General features: G+C 45.1%; 1 protein-coding gene across 3 annotated transcripts in view; it reads left to right on the top strand.

Annotated features, from left to right (window-relative positions):
- The first annotated feature begins 853 nt into the window (after positions 1 to 853).
- helz2a (helicase with zinc finger 2a) overlaps positions 854 to 22,592 on the top strand; it is a 138,099-nt gene continuing 116,360 nt past the window's right edge. The window contains exons 1-2 of one of the 3 annotated variants that reach the window (XM_038803192.1): positions 854 to 1,190; positions 1,689 to 1,788. The gene's annotated coding sequence lies outside the window, so the exon portion shown is untranslated. The remainder of the gene's footprint in view (positions 1,191 to 1,688; positions 1,789 to 22,592) is intronic. The other 2 variants (XM_038803190.1, XM_038803191.1) reach the window with 2 other exon arrangements.

Raw genomic sequence — 22,592 nt, 5'->3', positions numbered from 1 at the left:
GATCATCGACTCGGATACCACCATTCCATGTGGAAACACCATCCACCAGGTACGCGGCACATACTCGTGCGACTCGACCAATGTAGTCTACCTCATACGCTGCAGGAAAGGATGTCCCGAAGCGTGGTACATTGGCGAGACCATGCAGACACTGCGACAACGAATGAACGGGCATCGTGCGACAATCACCAGGCAGGAATGTTCCCTTCCAGTCGGGGAACACTTCAGCAATCAAGGGCATTCAGCCTCGGAACTCCGGGTAAGCGTTCTTCAAGGCAGCCTTCAGGATGCGCAACAACGCAGAATTGCCGAGCAAACATTTATAGCTAAGTTCCGCACGCATGAGTGCGGCCTCAACCGGGATCTTGGATTCATGTCGCATTACATCCACTCCCCACCAGCTGGCCTGGACTTGCAAAATTCCACCAACTGTTCTGGCTTGAGACAATTCACACCTCTTTAACCTGTGATTATCCCTCTCTCTGGATCTGTAAAGATTTAATTACCTGCAAATTCTTGCATTCCAAGCATTGTCTTGCATCGCTGACTTTGTCTATATAAATGTTTCTGGATCATACCTCTCCAGTCACCTGAAGAAGGAGCTGCGCTCCGAAAGCTCGTGTTTGAAGCAAACCTGTTGGACTTTAACCTGGTGTTGTAAGACTTCTTACTGTGATCACTGTTATTGACAGGGAAGAGTCAACTTTTTGTCCTGAGTCGTTTGCCCCACACAAAGATGGCGCTATTCAGCGCCGGTTCCAACATCATACATGAAATGTTGCAGCTACATCAATTATCATCGCTTCCTGCTCTTTGTCACAATCAAGCCCGAGGCAAAAGCACGGTGACGTCCGGACAGATACCACGGGTGATTGTGGTAATGCAATTGGAATGCGTTCATTGGATCGCGCCTGTTATTTTGTGTTGTTTTTCTTTGTGTTATTTACATGAAACCGGAGGGAGGTAACTTCCGAGTAATGACAGCTTGACGGGCCACCTAGGGTCGGGAATCGAAACTCTTTAAAGCTGTTTCCTGTATCTTCGCCTACATGCCAGACAGGCCATCGCTGGAGGAGGACAGGTCCACTTCACACTGCCGGACCCATCTGTGCAAAATGGGCTGTTTCATTTTAAGCCTCATTTTTCAACCTTCTTGATTCCCCCCATGAGGTTTAAAGTAGCAGAGCGAGGTAAGTGTTTGATCCAGTCTTTCTCTGCTAATGAGGGAGTGTGGGGGTGGGAGGAATAGAAAAAGCAGGAGGTTCTTGTGCTTTATCCATCAGGTTAAGGACAGCTTCAGGACTTTGAGAGTAGATCGGGTCGTGCATTTAAACCTTACATTGAAAAGGTAGAGGGTTGTGATTGGGGTATGTATCGGGTAACATGCACAATGGATGCTTCCAGCATTGTGTGCTTCAGTAAAGGCGACAATCGACTCAGGTTTGTGTATATGGCAAGGTTTCACATGGAAACCTAATGAATTGCCTTTGTTTGTGCAAACTGAACTAAAAGAAACTTGATCCGAAAAAAACAGTCATTTCCTATCAACTATTTTGCAAGTCATATGTGTACACTCGGGCTAGCCTTCCAGCTCTACGTTGAAGTTGACTGATCGCAGTGACTTTTTTAAAAAACTTGCAACTGTGTGACACTAAAACTCACGCAGACGACCCCTTTCCCATTCATAGGTGGGTCGATGCACAGCCTTTGATACTGAGCAAGGACTGATGACATCAGGTGATGATTCGCCCTATCAAAAGCCAAAGCAACTGGAAAATAACATTACCAGTGAGTAAAAATAGAACAATGATGAGCAGCGGTCTGTTACACGTGGGAGGCGAACAGTTCAGTTTGTTATGGTGTTGTACACGTCAACTTAGACAATGATCTGTGGTGTGGTAACCTCCCTTCAACATTTATTTGCCACCGAACAGCCTGTGGAATGATCATTCTGAATAATAGGTGGTGTGTGTATGTTGATTTATGTCTAAACATACGAACATCAATCAGTAAGCCACTCGGCCCTTAAACCTGTTCCGCCACTAAATTAAGACGATGACTGTGCTGTACTTCTGTTCATCTTTCTCTGCTGTGTATTGCTCCATACCTTTACCCAAAAAATCTCAGTCTTGAAAGTTTTAATGCAGCCATCCTCCCTAATCTTTGGGAGGAGTGTGTTTCCAATAAATACGCTTTGTATGAAGAACAGCTTTCTGTTTACGGGCCTGAATCCTGCTTCTGAGCTTGATTGTTCTGGATTCCACCACCAGCGGAAACATTTTTCCGTATTTCCTTATTGAATCTCCCAGTAAAATACCTCCTGCGATAACCCAATCAATGTGTAAGCTGAATTGAGGCAACCTGTCCTCATAATTTAACCCTTTAAACCATAGTATAATTCTGGTGAGCCTCCCTTCCTACCATTATATATTTCCTGCGACCAGGTGTGGAAAACAAAGTACCTTCTTCAGTTAGGGTCTGACGAAAGTTCTGTGCAACTGAAATATTATTTCCTCACTTTTGAATTTCAATCCCCTTGAGATAAAGTCCAACATTCCAGAAGTGCAGAGGGATCTGAGTGTCCTGCTGCATGAATCACAAAAGGCAGGTACAGCAAGGGATTAGGAAGGTGAATGGAATGTTGTGATTTATTGCAAGCAGAAGGGAATATAAAAGGAGGGATGTTTTCCCACTGTTGTACAGGTAGGAGCACTTTGTACAGTTTTGGTGTCTTTATTTAAGAAGGAGTACAAGTATGTCAGAAGCAGTTCGGAGAAGGTTCACTCATCTGATACCTGGATGGGGTTACCTTATGAGGAAAAGTGCAACAGGTTGGCCCTGCATCCATTTGAGTTTAGAAGAATGAGAGCTGATCACATTGAAACATATAAGATCCCGAAGGGACTTCGCTGGCCGGCGGAAGTTCGCGCATGCGCCGGAGCGTCAGCGGCTGCTGTCGTCATCCCAGCGCATGTGCAGGGGAGGGGGGTCACTTCCGCATCGGCCATCGTGAAGGCTATGGCCAACGTGGAAGAAAAAGAGTGCCGCTACGGCACAGGCCCGCTCGCCGATCGGTGGGCCCCGATCGGGGGCCAGGCCACCATGGGGGCACCACCCGGGGCCAGATCGTCCTGCGCCCCTCCCCCCCCCCCCAGGACCCAGAGCCCGCCCGCGCCGCCAGTCCCGCCGGTAAGGGAGGTGTTTTGATTCACACCGGCGGGACTTCGGCCCATCGCGGGCCGGAGAATCGCCAGGAGGGGCCCGCCGACAGGCACGGCGTGATTCCCGCCCCTGCCGAATCTCTGGTGCCGGAGACTTCGGGAGACGGCGGGGGCAGTTTTCATGCCGCCCCCCCGGCGATTCTCCGACCCGGCGGGGGGTCGGAGAATCCAGCCCAGGGTCTCTGCTGAAAGAATCTTTCCCCTTGTGGGAGAGACTTGTACCAGGGAACACAGTTTAAAAATGGGGGTGGGATTCTCCATTCCACTGCACCCGTTTTCTGGTGCGGTGTGCCCCCGCCGACAGTGGGATTCTTTGTCCGCAGCCGGCCAATGGGGTTTCCAATAGTGGCAGGAAATCCGGGAGCTTGAGTGCGCTGCCAGTGAAACGGAAGATCCTGCCGACGGAGAATCCAGCCCAAGGAGTCTCCCATCTAAAGTGGAAAGGAGACAAAATGCTTTCTCTCAGAGCGTTATGAGTCTTTGCAACTCCATTTTCCTGAGAGCAGTGGAGGCAGGGTTATTAAATACTTTTTGACAAAGAATAATCGGACTCGAAACATTAGCTCTTTTCTCTCCCTACAGATGCTGCCAGACCTGCTGAGATTTTCCAGCATTTTCTCTTTCGTTATTAAATACTTTTCAGGTAGATGGCTTCTTCACTAACAAGAGAGTTAGAAGTTATCGGGAGAGGGTAGGAACGTAGATTGGAGGCCACAATCAGATCAGTCATGATCATATTGAATGGCAGAGCAGGCTCTCGAGGCTGAATTAATTTTTTTACTTTATGTTATGGAATTTGGGCATCGCAGGCATGGCTCACATTTGTTGCCCATCCTTAATTACCCTCAAACTGAGTGGCATTTTGTAAGAGTCAACCACATTGCTGTGGGTCTGGAGTCACATGTAGGCCAGACCAGTAAGGACAGAAGATTTCCTTCCCTAAAGGACATTGGTGAACCAAATGGGTTTTTATGACAGTCAACAATGGTTTCATGGTCATCATCTGGCATTTAGGACATTAATCTCCGTCCGTATTGGGCTCTCGCTCGAGAATATCAGGAGAGGCCTCCAGCGAACCTCCATATGGTTTAGTGCCTACCGGGATCCTTTGGAGTCCCGTGAGACGTTGGAGTTGGAACCACGCCCCAAATGGGTGGGACCGCATTACGCTCATGAATGTAGATCGTAAACCTACTTGCGACCTATCTGCGGGCGATCTCGCGGCCTCCCACAATTCTCCTGCCTCCTCAGTGAGTCCCCGGGCGCTGATCAGTGCTGGTCCACACAAACATGGACCAGGCAGAATGGCACCTGGGGGGGGGATCTCCAGGGCCATCGGAGACTTCTGGGTGTCAGGGTAAGTGCAGGGTGGTCCCCTGGTCCTGTCCCCTAGAATATGGGTACCTTGGCACTACCCAGCTGGCACCTTGGTACTGTCACCCTGGCACTGCCAAGCCAGCAGAAGCACTGCCTGGATGCCAGGGTGGCAGTGCAAGGGTGCCTAAGTGCCAGGGTGGCATTACCAAGGGTCAGGGAGCACTGGGGGCATGCCAATGAAATGAGGGGGGGGGGGGGGGTTGAAGGGTGGGAGAATGTAGGGCAGATAAGTAGGAGCTTCCGGGAAGTTGAGTGAGTGATGGGTGGTGGTCATAGAAAGGGAGTTTCTATGGATGTGGTAAGGGGGTTTGGGGGGGGGCTTAAGAAGGTTCTAATTGTGGCCTAAACCGGTGAGAAACTACCCAGGGCCCAGTATAGTGACTCAGTGTCATTGAATAGCTTGGGGAGCTCGCCAGTAGAGACAATGGGAAACTCACTGTAAAACATGCCATAAGTTAACTTTGAACTTTTGGGGGAGACTCGGGCCCATAATTCCAGATTTTTATTGAATTCAAATTTCACCATCCACCATTGGACTTTATGCGTGGTAAAGCAGAATCCCCAGTAATGACCTTTGGTGAGTACCACATATCACACCTCACCAAGCAGGGAGCAACCCCTCCAATACCAATTACAGACCCATGTCATAAGACTACCTTCAATTTCATGCACTCTTACTTTTGCTACAAGTCTCATGAACAGAACCTGAATTAATGTCTTTTAGAAATTCGTACTGGCGATATTACAAGAGATTATGCTAAGAACCACACTTATGACCTCTTTAAAAAATCCAGTCAGATTAGCTAGACATGGCCTAAACTCCACACAACAAGGCTGTCTCTCTTTAAGCAACTAATATCAAAGTGCTCAGTCACTCTGCTTCTGATGACAGATTCTAGGAATTTCCACATAATTAATGTTAACATGACATGTGTGTAGTTACCATGCTTCTTCCTTCCTCATTAAATAATGGAGTGACATTTGTAATTTTCTGACCCAAAATCACAATTTCTGACTTGAGAGAACTTTGGAAATTATGACCAATGCTGTACAATTTTCCATTAATTTGTTTAATACCCTGGAATTGGAATCACCAGCCCCCTGGCAATTTGTTTGCCTTAAGTCTGATTATTTTCTCTGTTACCATTCTCTTAATTACATTACATCTACTAAGTGCACAGTCCTCCCCCTCACTTGAGTTACTGCGTAACACTGGTATTTTGTTCTCTCCCTCCAGTATAAACATGAATACAAATTATTAGTTTAATTGTCTGCCATTTCCTGAGTGTTCATTAGTCTAATCTGCATTTGTCTTTAATATGTTCGCATTTTCCTGTAGCACTCTTTTTCTCGCATATTTATAAAGGAATTCTGGAATTAGCTTGCAAGGTTTTTTAGTACTCCCTTTTTACTCTTATTGCTTTTTTTGGATCTCTCTGTGGATTTTTATAGCTCTCCCAGTCTATTGGATTGCCACATTTCCTCTCATTTGTGCTTGCCTTTTCTTTTATCTTGATTTTGTCACGTATTTCATTTGTTGACAGTGGTTGTTTAACAACACCAGTAGTGAGTATATAAATATTCAATTGGTAGTGCATAACTCGGGTGTGCTGAAAGAATACTTTATTGTCCAAACTTTTTGTTGTGTATTCTTCTGGACAATTTTCAAAATAACTACAAGAACTGTAAAGGGAACACCAATTTATACTGTGTGAGAAGAGAGTTGTTGAATCATAGAATTTACAGTGCAGCAGGAGGCCATTTGGCCCATCGAGTCTGCACCAGCTCTTGGAAAGAGCACCCTACTTAAGTCCATGTTTCCACCCTATCCCCGTAACCCAGTAACCCCACCCTAACCTTTGTTTTGGGCACTAAGGGCAATTTATCATGGCCAATCCACTTAACCTACACATCTTTGGACCGTGGGAGGAAACCAGAGCACCAGAGGAAACCCACGCAGACATGGGGAGAACGTGCAGACTTTGCACAAACAGTGACCCAAGCCGGGACCCTGGAGCTGTGAAGAAACTGTGCTACCGTGCTGCCCAAATTGATTGCGGTGCACTCTGATTGGTAGAGGCATTGCCAAAGAGAATCCACCACTTGATGCTGAGTGACAGTTAACTGCCAATTACTGTTTTAAATTTAAACCAGGCAGCTTGACTGTGATTAGTCACAGCATTGCTCAGAGGAATGAACCAGTAAATGGCTGTCACATTTGTTTTTAGCTGAAACAGGAGCTACTTGTATATGTTGTTTCTGTCTGCAAAGAACAGGACCCTGTGTATTAATATATATATAGCTTCAAGTGCACACAAATGCGCCACACTGAAACCCTGACTGACCATCTTAAATTGGTTGTCAGGTTTAATTCCTAGCACATTGAAGATTATTTAGCATCCAATTGTGAAATCAAATTTAACGCTTGACACTGTGGGCATGATCTAGCAGCCCCATTAGACACAGGCATAAATCCTGTAATGGCCGCTAAACCTTGCAAGTGGCCAGAAACAGGATTTGCCCCACTGAGAACGCAGTTGAGATCTTCCCTGCCCTCCGCTGATGATGTAGTCAGGTTCACACCCACCGAGGGCGACAACTTATTTCCATAGTTCAAAAAAAAAATGTATTTTCATTACAAACATGTATCAAAACAGGATAAACACATATCCCCAGGAAACATACTTCCCAGCAATCAACTATACAGTCTGTACAAATTTTTCCCCCTTTTCCACCCCCTTGCGATGAACAGCCCCTCAAACAGGGTCACAAACATCCCCCACCTTTTCTCAAACCCCTCTGCAGAGCCCCATAACTCATATTTTAACTTCTCCAATCGCAGGAAGTCGTACAGGTCACCTAACCAAGCCGCTACCCCGGTCACCGGCCACGAGGTTGCCCGTCCCCCCTCCATGAGCTTTGGCTTCTCTGAAACCCAAATATTGCCACCAAAGGGTCCGTGTCCACTTCCTCCTCCATTATCTTGGCTAAAACCGCAAATAATCCTGCCTCGAATCATCCCAATTTTTTTGCAACCCCAAAACACGTGCGCATGATTTGCTGCCACCGCCCACACCTCTCATACTCATCTGCTACCACCTGGAAGAACCTACTTATTCTCCCTCAAGTCATATGCACCCTGTGCACCAGCTTAAACTGTATCAGGCTCATCCTTCCACAGGAAGTCTCGTTTACCCTACACAGTGCCTCACTCTATACTCCCCAATTGATCTTCCCTCCCAACTCTCCTTCCCATTTCTCCTTGATCTTCACCTCCCGCTCACCTCCCTGTCCCCTAGACACTTGTATATATCCCCAATTCTTCCCCTTCCACATCCGGTTATTTCCATAGATTTAAATATATTTTAATATAATTAATTGGCTTGACACCTTAGTGTCCACCCATGATGTATCCTTCTCACCTGATGACATGACACTGACGTGAATCACTATTGGTTTTCAAAAGCCCCATATCCTATATTTTCCCTTCTTGTAAGTGCTTAACCAATTAGCTTTTGGAAGCTACTATTGAATTGGTTTCCACCACCTTATCAGGCAGTGTTTCCAAATCCTAACCCCTTATTGCGTTAAAAAAGTTTCCCCCTCATGTCAACTCTGGTCCTTGTGCAAATTACCTTGGGTGTGCGAATCACCTTTTGGCTGGATTCTCTGTCCCACTGCGCCACATTTGCATTTCACCCCGTCGGCGGGATGCTCTGTTACACCAGCCGGTCAATGGGGTTTCCCATTGTGGAGCAGCCCCACGCCGTCGGGAAATCCCCGGGATGCCAGCAAAATAGAGCCGGCGGAGAATTCAGCCCCTTGTGTCTGCGCCGTATTATATAAAACTTATGTTTACAGGGTTAGCATAACTTCCTGCCTCTTGTACTCTGCGCCTGTATTTATAAACTTCTGGATCGCATCTGTTTTATTAACCTCCATGTTAACACCTGTCCTTCCTACTTCACCTATTGTGCAGAAAAGTCCCCAGGTCTCTATGTCTTTTAAAATTGTACCATTTATTTAGCCTGTATTGTCCCTGCTCATTTTTCCGCCAAAATGTGTTACCTCACACTTTTCCAGTTTTGTGTTGTGTCTGAAGAGTGTTCATATTCTAGAGTAAAATGCTAATGGTTGCAGCTGTGTCATTCGTGATAGGAGTGTTGTAAATAATTTAATTTGATGAGTGAAATATTACCGGTACATGAGAAATCGATATTGGGATATATCTTGACTTTGTGCACTAATGTAAAATGAGTGATAGAAAATTGGCAGCTTGCTTTCCATCTCTCCCAAGAAGCTGAGGGCAGGATAAAGCAGGAGTGATGTAAAATGGGCTGCTGACTCATTATCACCTATTTCACACTGTCGCACAAATCTTGGCTTTTCCTATGATATTGGTACTAAAACATAATTGCTTCCATGTATTAGAAAGCTTTCATCTGATTAAGGTTACATAGTTAATATGTTGAATGCTAGATTAGGGGGAGTGCTAACAAACTGCTAAATTAGTTCAAATTATTTAGAGATTACATTAAGGTAGTTGTGAATAATTGCAAGAAATGGTGTAATCAACGATTCAACTAATGATATATATGAGTTCCATATCAACTTTAGCTGAATCCTTGATATTAATTTCCAGATTGAATTGCTCTCTTCAATCTATTGTGATGATGTATTGTTTTGAACATTGTTTATTTCTTAATTTAAGAAAATAATTGACATTCACCAACATATAGTCTGAAATTTATCAAGTCTGCTAACATGACATCGAGAAGTCTCCGTCCCTTAGTTTTTCCAACCACCATTTTCTTTTGGCACGTTAGTTTTTGTTTAAAGCTAAGTTCCCTTCATGCTGCTAGTCCACCTAATTTTTCTGGGCTGGGAACTGACACCAATAAATGCTGGCTTGCCTGTATCAGTAGCTAGGTCATTTCATAACGAACAAGTCTTGGAATGGAACTCGAACCCAGGTTGGAGGCAGGAGAACTAACCAACGAGCCACTCCGGACTCCCTCCGGAAGACTCCTTCGCTGACTGTATTTATGCTTGCTACATTCAAATAATTTAAAATATGTATTGTACACAATTGGAGCGGGAATACAGTGAATCTGACAGGACATTTTAGTTTTACTTTTGCATCAAGTGGTTGAGTTAAATGTTCAAACAAGATTGATGATACAGTTGTGAATGTAAGGCCAATGTTTCCAGTGTTGGGGTACCTGGCCTATGCAGCAATGACACATTTATTGCTTGTGACACATTTATTATTACATTGTAGGTGATTAAATCACTACTGAGTAAGGTGTAATTATAATGATTTAACCTTTTTTCCAAAACCCAGTCTAATTATAATTCCTTCCAATCCACTTACATTCCTTTGACTTTTGACCCCCTTGTTTACTTCTATCTCTCTCCTCTAATTTTATCTTTGTTTGTTCATTTGAACCCACTTCTGCCCTTTTCATTTTTAACTCTCAATCTCTTCCTTCATTTCTGCCTCCTTGTCCTTCACTTCTGCCTGGCTCATCCTTCATTCCTGCCCCCTCTTCCATACTGCCTCTTTCTACGAATTTCAATTTTCTTCTTTCTCTTCTCTTCAAAAGCCGTAAGCGGGATGAAGCAGGATCTTGGTGGATTTGGGGTAGTGAAGCAGTAGTCAGTACTCCAGATAGGCTCAGAGACCCTCCTGCCTGTTTGGGTGCAGCCCCAGCCGCAGTCCACCCTGTAGATCAGGTTCCCCTGCCCTTTCCCTGGCTGTAAAGGCCTTTTCTCTACTTGAATTTTGAGAAGGTTGGTGTGAGGATGCCTCCATTTTGAAATGCCCTTTGCCGCACAAAGCTGCTGTTTTCTAGTTTGAAGGTTTCTGATTGGCCATCCAGTTTTGAAATCTCACCTGTCACCCGTAAGTGGGCGATGATCCCTACCTCTGCTGATTAATTGGCTGCTCTAGAGAAAATCATGTTGAGTGATTTTTTTCCCCCCACACAAGTGTGGATTTTTGACCCCCCATTTGAGCGTGATGGTGGGATTTAAAAGTCCACAGGAAAACTATTGCCCCATCTCTCGAGTGGATGAAAGGATGAGAAAAAGATAAGGAAGACAGGGAGTAGAAAAGAAAGAAAAGTTAAGCCACTCACTTTGTACAATTTAATGGTAGTTAATCATACTCAATGTTAGGATGTTTTTGGCTACAGAATTATCAACCAGAAGGGAATATCCCCCAGAAAAAGCCTCATTTACCAACTTCACAAACCAGATATACTAGGCTGATAAACATGACCTTCTGTCTGTTAGAATCACAGAACCATAGAAAGGTTACAGCAGAGAAAGAGGCCTTTCAGCCCATCGTGTCTGCGGCGGGTGAAAAAACTATCCTCCCATTCTAATTCCACCTTCCAGCACCCAGTCTGTAACTTTGCAGGTTACAGCACTTCAGGTGCAGATCCAGGTACCTTTTAAATAGGCTGAGTGTTTCTACCTTAACCACCAAACCAGGCAGCACATTCCAGGCACCAACTACCCTCTGGGTGAAAAAGATTTTCCTAATATTCCCTCTAATCCTTTTACCAAACACCTTCAATCTGTACCCCCCGGTAATTGACCTCTCTTGTTGAAACAGAATGTATAATTAGTAACAGGTAAGGTTTTAAAAAATACTGCTTGAGCATTTCAGTTGCAGTAAAATAGCTTTTGTAGAGACCTTTGACCCACAAGAGATCATATAATCGACCAATAAGCTTTGTAAACAAACTGCCAATCAATATTGGTTTATATTTGAAAATTAATAAGAACTGATGCATGTTATTCCAGATCCCAAGTTTACCTCTTGATTGTGCGAGTCCTTGTGCAGTATTTGGTAATTTGACCAAATGAAGAACAAGTAGCAGTTCTATATAGTATCCAATAAGCTAACATTGCAACAGTTTATCTGTCAATGCTCGCCCCACTTTAAACACTGTCCAAGGATCAAAGCCAAATCTTCCAGGCATGTTTGGCTTGTGACAAGCAACCACATGCTGCATTTTGCCCGGCCATTGGTTGAGCTTAGACCGGCGCTACGGTGAGGGGAACAGACATTTTCTGAAATGCCACATAAAGAGAATTCATGTCAGCTGATGAGTAACACATTGTTTACACTAGGCACCATCAGCTGGACCTTTAGACCTTGCCAGGGCTAGAAACAGAGTTGGGCATGTGTGGAATTTCATGCTGCCACCTGTACAATGGTTCCCTGGCTCCCTCCTGGCTCTGGGCTATTCACCCAGAGGTGGGATTGGGTTTGGGGTAGGGGAGGTGGGGTTGGTAGTGCAGCAGGGACGGGTCACCTGAATAAAGCTCTTCATCCATTTGAAAAAGAGTGGAACTAAAACATTTAAAAACTGCCAAGTGTTGTTTAGAAAAGGAGTCAGAGGAAAGACTGTGTGCCAGATGTCAAAGATCTTCACAGTTTAAATGGTTAAAATATTTTGAAGGTGTTGTGTTCTGTGCTTGTTGCCTTGCAAGGAATCTACAGAACTGCTGGTGACTTGGCCAAACCAGGATTTTTATTAATGTACACATGGTAAGGTAACGATCTGATACAGAGCAAGCTGTCACAGAGTTTCTTTAGACCCCCCCCCCCCCCGGAACTAACCCTGTGCATGACTGTCCTCATGTACGTCTTACAACCTTCTGAGGATAGCCGGATGTGCCCTGACTTATGTCTGATGCCACCTGCTGGTGGGAGGTCACACTGCTGAGTACATGTAATATTATCTACAGGCATATCACCACAGAAGGGTTTTAAAAAAAAATTACAAACACGTAGAATAAACTACAGGCAACACTGTAGTGAAGATTCAGGTAGACAGGACTCTTATTTTTAGCTACATTAATATGCCATCAATTATGTGTTTGTTAAGGGTTTTATTGGAGGCCTATTGGGATTTTCCTGTCAGCCTTCATGTTTCCGGAGGCAGTGGGGACAGTGTAGTTACCCACCGCGGTTTCCCAGTGACAGGCTGGGGGTGGGGTGGATGGCAGCCGCCCCCCCCCCCCCCCCCCCCCCCCCCCCCCCCCCCGGCAGGCTTCAGTCTGCACTGGCCCATCTGCAGGGTGCACCCCCCCCCCCCAACCCATCCACTCTGCCACTCACTCCCACACCCCCATCTCCTCTGAGGGTTCCGGCCAGAAAGTTTAAGCCCAAAAACGATGGGTTGTAGGTGAGGAAGGGCCCAAAATTAATGATTTAAAATTTGTAACTGCAACCACTACAACTTGCCACTTCCAAGTTTAACATCTATGAGTAACTGACTTGCCGAGGTTAAGTGGGTGGGTGGATAATCATTAATGCAATTGACATCCGAAGGAGATGTTAGTAAGGTGTTTTGAAAATTAATTTTAATTTAGTTTTAAATTTAATCTCGCCAGCATCGATTCCTCAGGGCTCGGGGAAAAGGAGAGATTGAGTCACAGTTCAAGTAGGTATTTAAACTTGTCACTCCCCCATCTGAATAAAACCTCACTGATTACAGCTGCTGCCTCTGGTCCCTCTGACAAACAAAGTCTCTGTGTGGTTACATAATTTCCTCAGCTGTGGATGCTTTCAAGCTGACGAGATCAAAATAGGTCTCGACAGCATGTCAGAAGAGGAAGACCATTAGCACCCAAAAGCTGAGGTGGAACAAGCCCATGCACAGGGGTGAGATGTGTAAGAGAGGGGCCAAGGTCACTGGAAGTACTACCCATGTCACAGGCTTTCCAGCCAGCCACGGTCCTGCTGCCTTGCCTCTTGGAAAAGCACTCCTTCCACGGCCTGAGATTGTCATGTCTGATAAGGACAGACATTTACGGCCTTCCAGTCGAAGATCTGGTCACCATACATTACCAGTGGCTGCAAAGGCCATCATTACTGCCAAGTTGTTTTGCCACCAGCTCCCTGGGCGCTGGACACCTCTTGAATGTCTCATGGTGCACTGCACATAAATGAAAAATTGCTGGAATGATTTCCAGGGCTGGTAATTAAAATTCCCTCTGCAATGACAATAGCAGGAATAAATGGGCGGGCGCACATATTTGCATCTCAGGTTGGTTTTCCACAGATACAGGGTGCACACATTTGGCAATCTGTGCATCACTATTGCAATGAGTAATTTCTATAAACCTCAAACGTTATGCAGGTCTATTGCATACTTCCTCAGAGATGCCATGGTGCATTCATCTTAAGGCACTTAAACACCACAGACTTGTTCCACGAGGCAGTGGCAAGAATTATGTCAGGATTCCTGTATGAGAATTCCAACAATTTGTAATTTGTAAATCTGTGAGGGAAGATTACTAAACCACAGGACTGATGACACTGACCAATAGGTATCTTTTATGCCAAAACAAATTTTAAACATAGAATCAATCACATTGACAATACAGTAATAGTTTTCCAATTAACAGTTAAAACAGTTATTAAATAAAACGGGGAAAAAAACGGGAAAATAACCCCCTCTCTACACCTGCCACTATATAGTCCAATTAAGCAACCACTTGCTTAAATGCCACTTAGAAATTTGGATTTATTGTCACGTGTACAGAGTTACAGTGAAAGGTATTGTTCTGCCTTAAGTCCAGACAGATTGTTCCATAAATGAAAACCATAGGACATACGATAAATGCACAATGTAAATACATAGACATAGATATCGGGTGAAGCATACGGGGTATAACGCTACATCAGTAGAGAAAATGTGTAGAGAGATCAGTTCAGTCCATAAGAGGGTCATTCAAGAGTCTAGGTACAGCGGGGAAGAAGCTACTTTTGAATATGTTAATCGTGTTCTCAGACCTTTGTATCTCCTGCCAGGTGGAAGAGGTTGGAAGAGAGAATAATCCAGTTGGGTGGGGTCTTTGATTATACTGCCCACTTTTCCAAGACAGCGGGAAGTGTAGACAGAGTTAATGGATGGGAGGCAGGCTCGTGTGATGGATGGGGCTGTGTTCACGACTCTGTAGTTTCTTAGGATCTTGAGCTGAGCAGTTGCCATACCAGGCTGTGTTGCAGCCAGATAGGATGCTTTCAGTAAATCTGTAAAAATTGATAAGAGTCAATGTGGGCATGCTGAATTCCCTTAGTTTCCTGAGGAAAAATAGGCACTGCTGTGCTTTCTTGGTCATGGCGTCAACATGGGTGGACTAGGATGATTGTTGGTGATGTGCACATCCAGGAATTTGAAGCTGTCAACCATCTCCACCTCAGCACTATTGATGCAGACAGGGGTGTGTACGATACTTCATTTCCTGAAGTCAATAACATTAGTTTTGCTGACATTGAGGGAGAGATTATTGTTGTTACAGCATGCCACTAGGTTCTCTATCTTCCTCCTGTACTCTGACTCATCATTGTCTGAGATCCAGTCGTGTCATCAGCAAACTTGTGGATGGAGTTGGAGCCAAATTTTGCCACACAGTTTTGTGTGTATAGGCAGTATAGTAGGGGGCTAAGTATGCACCTTGCAGGGTCTCAGTATTGAGGGCTATCGTGGAGGAGGTGTTGCTGTTTATCCTTACTGATTGTGGTCTATGGGTCAGGAAATCGAGGAGCCAGTGGAAGAGGGAGGAGCCAAGTCCTAGGCTTTGGAGTTTTGATATGAGCTTGGCTGGGATTATGGTGGTGAAGGCAGAGCTATAGTCAATGGACAGGAGCCTGACATAGGAATCCTTGATGTCCAGCGATGAATGTAGGGCCAGGGAGATAGCGTCTGCTGTGGACCAGTTACAGTGGTAATAAATTGCAGTGAATAAGGCATTCACCCCAGGGAACCTCTTCAAAATAAACAATATTCCATTAGTCATCTATATGTAAACAAGTAAATGGTTAAAATCAATGATTACCTCACCTTTACGCTAATTTCATCACATCTTTAAAAGACAAACTACTGTACGTATTTGAAACCAGGGTTTTAAATAACAATTGTAAGAGTCCTTCTTCATGATTCTCTTATTGTAGAATCATAGAATCCCTACAGTGCAGAAGGAGGCCATTTGTCCCATCAAGTCTGCACCAACCCTCTGAAAGAGCACTCTACCTAGGCCCCCCTGCCCTATCCCTGTAACCCCATCTAACCTGTGCATACCTGGACACTGAGGAGCAATTGTAGCATGGCCAATCAACCTAACCTGCACATCTTTGTACTGTGGAAGGAAACTAGAGCGCCCGGAGGAAACTCAAGCAGACATGGGGAGAACATGCAAACTCCATGCAGTAACCCAAGGCCGGAATTGAACCCGGGGCTTTGGTGCTGTGAGGCAGAAGTGCTAACCATTGTGCCACCATCCCGCCCTATTTTACATTTTATTTGTTGCCATTATCATTTGATCCATGGATGTTTAAGGGGCATGTATCTTTAAATCAAACAGCAGAGAAAATGAGGAATTAAAAAAGTTTCAACATAGTATATAGTGCTCGTTCTCCAGCAGCAAACTCAGACTCTGTGGCACCTGAGAGATGGGATGGGACTCGGCTCGATTGGTGAGCTGGTGGCCAATGAATTGGCAAAAAGGCCACATTCTGCCCGAAAACAAGTGGTGATTGGGTCCCACTCGAGTGGTATGATTTCCAGAGACCTAAGGAAAGCATAGTTGGTCCTGCATGCTCCTTTAAGAAGGGATCTGTGGGTGCCTGCCCTCTCTCTCTCTCACTCTCTCTCTCCAGAGGTGCTGTGAACTGCTGTATTTCCGAACCTATATAGAACCTGAATGAATGAATCTACAATGAAAACCATTACAGGCTGGAAACAGAAATCTCGAACTAAAAGCCTTGAAGGAAGGTTTGATAGAAACAACCATTTGAAACAAAGAGTCTTATTTTTTTTACTTTACTTTTTATTCCAAGCCCCTCTTCTCACCTCTATGTTTGTTTGTCTTGTATTTGTATGTAGGGGCTGGGGTGAGTTGGAGGATTAGGAATTAGATAAGAGTTAACCAGTTGTATTTGCTGCATATTTCATTATAGTTATTGTTATAAATAAAAAGTAAATGTGTTTAAATTTACAAACCTGGTGACTGTAATTATTGGCCAGCCAAGGGTATTATTTGTTAGTTCAAATGTGTTGCGGCTCTGGGTCGGGGAGGAGGGGTGGTTCTGGGATTGACCGCACCCTTGCCTGGGGTGTTGTAAGAATACAACAAAATTTAAAATAGAATTTCTGACAAGTTCCTGCGTTCATTGCAACTGGCTCTACGGAGACAAGGAATAATCCCTTCAAACTTGGCTTTCAACACCTGTGGGGAATCCTGTCAATGAGACACAGGAGCATCACAACAGGAGCTACATGACCACCAAGTTAAACCATTAGAACTGCTAAGATGCCCTTGGCCTAGACTGTCTGGGTTTTGAAGGACAGATGAGAAGTGGGAGCATTTATGAAGAGTAGCCACTTACACATCTCCTTTCATCATCATCCATAAGCATCGCCTCATTCTTACCACTGTGCTGTAGAACAGCTTGGTGGGGATTAGGAATACATTGTAAGGTGATGGATATGATATCTGGCATCCCCTTTAAGGTCTGACATCTCCTTCATAGCCATGGCCATGGCCTGCCTGGACTCATTTGAAAGCCATGCTTAAAGTTCCATGGAGGCAGCTGGTATCTCGAAGGCAGAGATTCTCTCAGTTCGTGTCACAAATCCACCTGTGTGTGAATTAGGCTCTTACAGCCACTCTCTTTTCTGTGGAGAGTCATTTGACATTTGCTCAGTACTTGGCTAAAGTGATGATTCACCTTTATCATTCTCCTTCTCAATGTAGGTGTGTGGCTCAGGAGAACTTGGAGTTGGTTGTGTCCACTGAAATGTTCTCTCTACAGTTGTTACTGCTACCAGTGTCTGCTCAGTTGTGAGGCGTGAATTACTAAGTGAAAACCCAACAACCGGGCTGGTTTAGCACAGTGGGCTAAACAGCTGGCTTGTAATGCAGAACGATGCCAGCAGCGTGGGTTCAGTTCCCGTACCGGCCTCCCCGAACAGGCACTGGAATGTGGCGACTAGGGGCTTTTCAGAGTAACTTCATTGAAGTCTACTCGTGACAATAAGTGATTATTATTATTATTATAAGCGGAGGCACTGAAGTCTCCCTTGAGTTTTGCAACCTTTGCAAGGGGCAAGAAAATACAGACCAGTGAGTAAGTGTAGACGAGGTATTCACCCAAATGGGTGACTATGAAATATGCTGGTTTAGCTCACCAGGCTAAATCGCTGGCTTTTAAAGCAGACCAAGCAGGCCAGCAGCACGGTTCGATTCCCGTACCAGCCTCCCCGGACAGGCGCCGGAAAGTGGCGACTAGGGGCTTTTCACAGTAACTTCATTGAAGCCTACTCGTGACAATAAGCGATTTTAATTTTTTTTCTCACATACATCACGTGACACAACGTTTGGGGCTAGCATCAATGGTGGATGGATAAATCTAATGGAAAATACTTGCATAAAGGTCGGTGGGGAGCGGGCTGTAGCTTAAATCGGTGGATGTAGGTGAATCAGGAAGTTTAATTGTTTTTCTTGACTTGGTTAGGCCACTTCCTTCATTGAATCCAAAACCAGGGCACAATGTTCTTACTGCATACTGCCTTAGCTACCTCCAACCACACTTGGTGAGAATTGCATGCTTTTTTTCTTCTTGCTCCTGATTGTATCCAGAAGTAATTTCAGCGATGTGTCTTTGTATTTGGGTGTATCCCTGAATGGTCATGTGCGTACACATCACATCTGCTGTGCAGCTTGGAGCCAAGAAGCCTCAAAGCCAAAATTAATTGCTTCATTAAATTGTGATTGTAGATTCCATACTGCTGAGGTGGCATCCGGGTTTCGGGCCAGCGGTTTTACCCCTCCCACTTGGAAGCTGCCTACACATTATTAAAGGAAATCTAGATTTTCCAGTGGACTCGGGAAAACCAAACCTGCTCACTTTTGCACCTTTTGAAATGCACACCCAACGCATGTGTTATTTTGCCCAGGTTTTTGTCTTTTCTCACAGGGATTGTGTTCACTGAGCATTTTGCTAGACACGGTGGAGTTTGTGAGGAGTGTGAGTGTAGAGGCGGGCTGGTTAACGGGCCACCTCAATGTTTTAACACAACAGCCCAGCTCACACTGTCATTTGAAGACCCCATAAACCCCACCTCCTCACGCCACCTTCATGGCCCCTCAGCCGCCCACACCATGTGCCTCCATGCCAACTTCATGCCCACCTTGCATCATCCACAGCCACACAGATTTTGAAGCACAGCCAAGCATTCAGAATGGCTGCAAATCTTTGAGCTACATTGGCTGAAATAGACTCTTTCCATTTCAAAGCAGAGTGACTGCCAATCCATGGAGGGGAGCAATTACAGTGTTTCTTTTCAACTTTCAAAAACAGGAGATTTGTTTTAACAGCCAGAGCAGTCTGTCAATTTAAAGCACAGCACACAACATTATAACAGATTCGGACAGATTGTTTTAGATTTTTAATGCGTAATAGAACTTTTCCCAGTGGAAAAAATATTGTAATGCATGACAACAGTTGCACAATGGTGGTCAATGTAAGGTCAACTTACCTTTGGAAGACAGATCCCTATTATATTGAAAACACATCAACATCAACAAACAGCATCTAATAGTGACAATGGAATGTGTTAAAACAATATACACTTTCATGTGCAGTTTTAGGGATTCCAAAACCCTACCAGCAAATGAAAATTATATGTGGGAAGAAATAAAATTTTGCAATGGTCCTCACAATGCGGAAGATGTACATGTGCATGTTGTAAGCATGGCCTTCTCTAACCCATGAAAAAGCCACAGAAATGGTGTGAGGCCTGAAAGGCAGAGAGACATTGTTTTCACAGCAAAAAAAACCTAACTTCAGCATTTCACAACCCGACTTGCACCTCATTGGGAAACAAATATCTGGACAAGAGTGTCAATGTCTGTGATTTCGATATGAATTAGTTCATGGTAATTCTTCCAGGCACTAAAACTGATGCAAACAACATAAGTAACAGATTTTTAAATTAACCAGGCAAAAATGTGCTCCCAAAGTAACGGCTCCCTGAACCATTCAGTGAGAAACTTAATTGTTGCCTGATGCTTCCGGCTACATTGCTAAGCCATTGGAATTAATCAAAAATTGATTAATATAGGTTACATTGTTGTAGAAGTGAGAGATTAGTAAGAAAGTGTGTAACTGTAACACCAGACAGTGAAGTAAAACCGTTTTCTAATAATCTCAGTTAAAGTGAAATGCTTTAAGGGTTGTTTCTGTAACTTGGGATGCAAGTTGTACATTAAAGGAACAGAGACATAAAACAACTCTTTGACTTCTTCAGAGAGGCCTGGAAAGTTGTAACTCCTGCGGCTCAGCTGAATAGGCCCCATCAGTCTCACAAAGCCAGAGGGGAGTGATAGCCAGCTAGGTTTGACAGCTGGATGTTTGGTGGTGCAAGACTGCTGATGGGAACCCAAAGGAATAGTCTCCAATACTCAGGTGAGCAATTGAGAGAGGGTTTGGAAGGAGCTTGTACTCAAAGGAGAGGATAGGAAGCATGAGGTTGGGAGGTATAAGGTTTGCTTCTGAGGCCCGCAAGGGCCATTCCTGTTACTCCTGCTCCCACAAGGGAATTCACAAAAAAAATAAAAGCACTTAGCATTCTAGACCCTTTAGAACCCACCTCCTCTTGCTACAAGGTTGGCCTGGTGAAGACAACCACTTCCTTGTGCACTCTCCAGTTAAAATGGCCATTGGGCCTCAATTATGTTAATGGAACCTGCTCGACATATTTAAAGAAGGGTCCCAATGACTTTTGATTTGTGCCTTCTAATTTGTTCAGAAGAGCAGGTTAAACTAGCCACACATGTGAAAGTATTTTGGTTAATCCCATGCACCATTTTAAACAACGCCAATGTCCCACCACTCCCTGGCCTGGTTTTTACCAGGTTAAAATTGACCCAATAATTATAGTGAAAAAATCTATACTATCATTACAACACTCTTCTGACATAATGAAATGAGATGGAATCAGATTCCTGAAATGAGACCTGTGTTTCAGAAACAATGAATGTCAGTGCTCAGCAATCTCATAATATGGCATTGAAGGAAGGAGAAACCTTTTCTGGGCCTGCTGTTTTTGTTTAACCAGTCAGTCCAGGAAGTAATGAAATATTTTAATTTAATTAGAACACGCTAGCTTTAAACCCTTTTATTTGTTATTGTGTTTTTATTATTGGTACCTACTTGATATGTTTAAATGCCGGGCTTTTAACACACCCTCAATTAGTATCATCATCAACGTGTAACAAAAAAATTATTGTGTGTGAAACTTCACACCAATTCATTTATTGGGAACGTATTTAAAGAGACGCCCAAATATGTTAAAACTGGACAAAAGCAAAATACTGTAGTGACTGGAAACCTGAAATAAAAAGAGGGTGCTGGAAATATTCAGCAGATCATGCAGCGTCTGTGGAGAGAGAAACAGAATGAGTGGCCGGGAGTTTCCCAACCCCGGGTTTTCCTACCACAGCGGTGTCTCATCATTGATTGCCAGCGGGATTTTCCATTCCCGCTGAAGTCAATGGCTATTTGTGTTGCTCATCAGCCGCGGGAAGGGCCAGAAAGTCCCGTCCATTGTTTCATCAGAACTTCTGTTCGAGTGGAGGTAGATACAAAGGAGAGAGAAAGATAAAATACAGTTTAAAAATTAAGAACAGACAAGTTTGAATGTTTCAGTGCAGCCCACCAACACGAAAACAAATGCAATCTATTACTGTAATAATGTTTTGCATGATTAATATTAAAGAGATCAAAGGTTGTGCGGTGGCAGCACCCCTGGAAAAGCGGGGGAAGGGAATAAAATGGCGGCCGGCGGAGGCCTCGAGGAGCTGAGGCAGTGGGCGCAGGAGCAGCAGGAGACTCTGCTGCGCTGCTTCCAGGAGCTTAAGGTGGAGCTGCTGGAGTCGCTGAAGGCTACCACCAGAGAGCTGATGGAGACTCAGACAGCCCAGGGGGCCGCGATCCGGGAGCTGCAGCAGCAAGCCTCCGAAAGGGAGGATGAGGCTGTGGCCATCGTGAGGAAGGTGGAGATGCACGAGGCGCTCATAAAAAGTGGCAGGAGCGGTTCGAGGAGCTGGACAACCGGTCGAGGCGGAAGAATTTACGGATCCTGGGCCTCATGGAGGGACTGGAGGGGTCGGACCTGGCGGCTTCTGTGGTTGTTATGCTGAACTCGTTGATGGGAGCTGGGTCCTTCCAGGGGCCACTGGAGTTGGAGGGGGCTCACAGAATTCTGGCTAGGAGGTCCAGGCCGAATGAGCCGCCGCGGGCGGTTTTGGTGCGGTTTCACCTGTTTGTTGATCGAGAGTGCGTGCTCCGGTGGGCCAAGAAGGAGCGGAGCAGCAAGCGGGAGAACACGGAGTTGCGGATCTTCCAAGACTGGAGTGCGGAGGTGGCTAAGCGGAGGGCCGGGTTCAACCGGACGAAGTTGGTGCTCCACAGACGGAGTGTGAAGTTTGGCATGTTGCAGCCGGCGCATCTGTGGGTCATCTACAAGGACTGGCACCATTATTTTGAGTCCCCGGAGGAGGTGTGGGCCTTTGTGCAGGCCGAGAAACTGGACTCAAACTGAGGGTCAAAGATGGGGGTTGTGGTATGAAAATGTAATTGTGTTTAATTTTTGCTCTGGGGGGGGGGGTTCTCTGTTTAATGCAAGATGTGTGTTGGCTTTAGGGTGGGTGGGGCGATGTCTTTATGTCTTTTTGTATGAGTCTGGTGGACGGGTTCGGGCAGGGAGGTAAACTGGGAGTGCGGGGAGCTGGTGGTGGGGACTGGCAATGGGAGTTGCCCTAGAGGAGGCGGGGTTGGGCAGGGCGAAAGCGCGGGCTTTTCTCTGGTTTCCCGTGCTGCGGGATGTTGGGGGGCGGGGTCGGGGCTGAGAAGCGCGGGCCTTTGCTGGCTGTTATTTTCCCGTGCAAGTGCCGGGGGGGGGGGGG

The sequence above is a fragment of the Scyliorhinus canicula genome, chromosome 7 (assembly GCF_902713615.1).
Source record: "Scyliorhinus canicula chromosome 7, sScyCan1.1, whole genome shotgun sequence".
NCBI classification, from domain to species: Eukaryota; Metazoa; Chordata; class Chondrichthyes; order Carcharhiniformes; family Scyliorhinidae; genus Scyliorhinus; species Scyliorhinus canicula.
The sequence above is the reverse complement of the archived record's forward strand: the minus strand, read 5'-3'. Positions and strand labels throughout refer to the sequence as shown.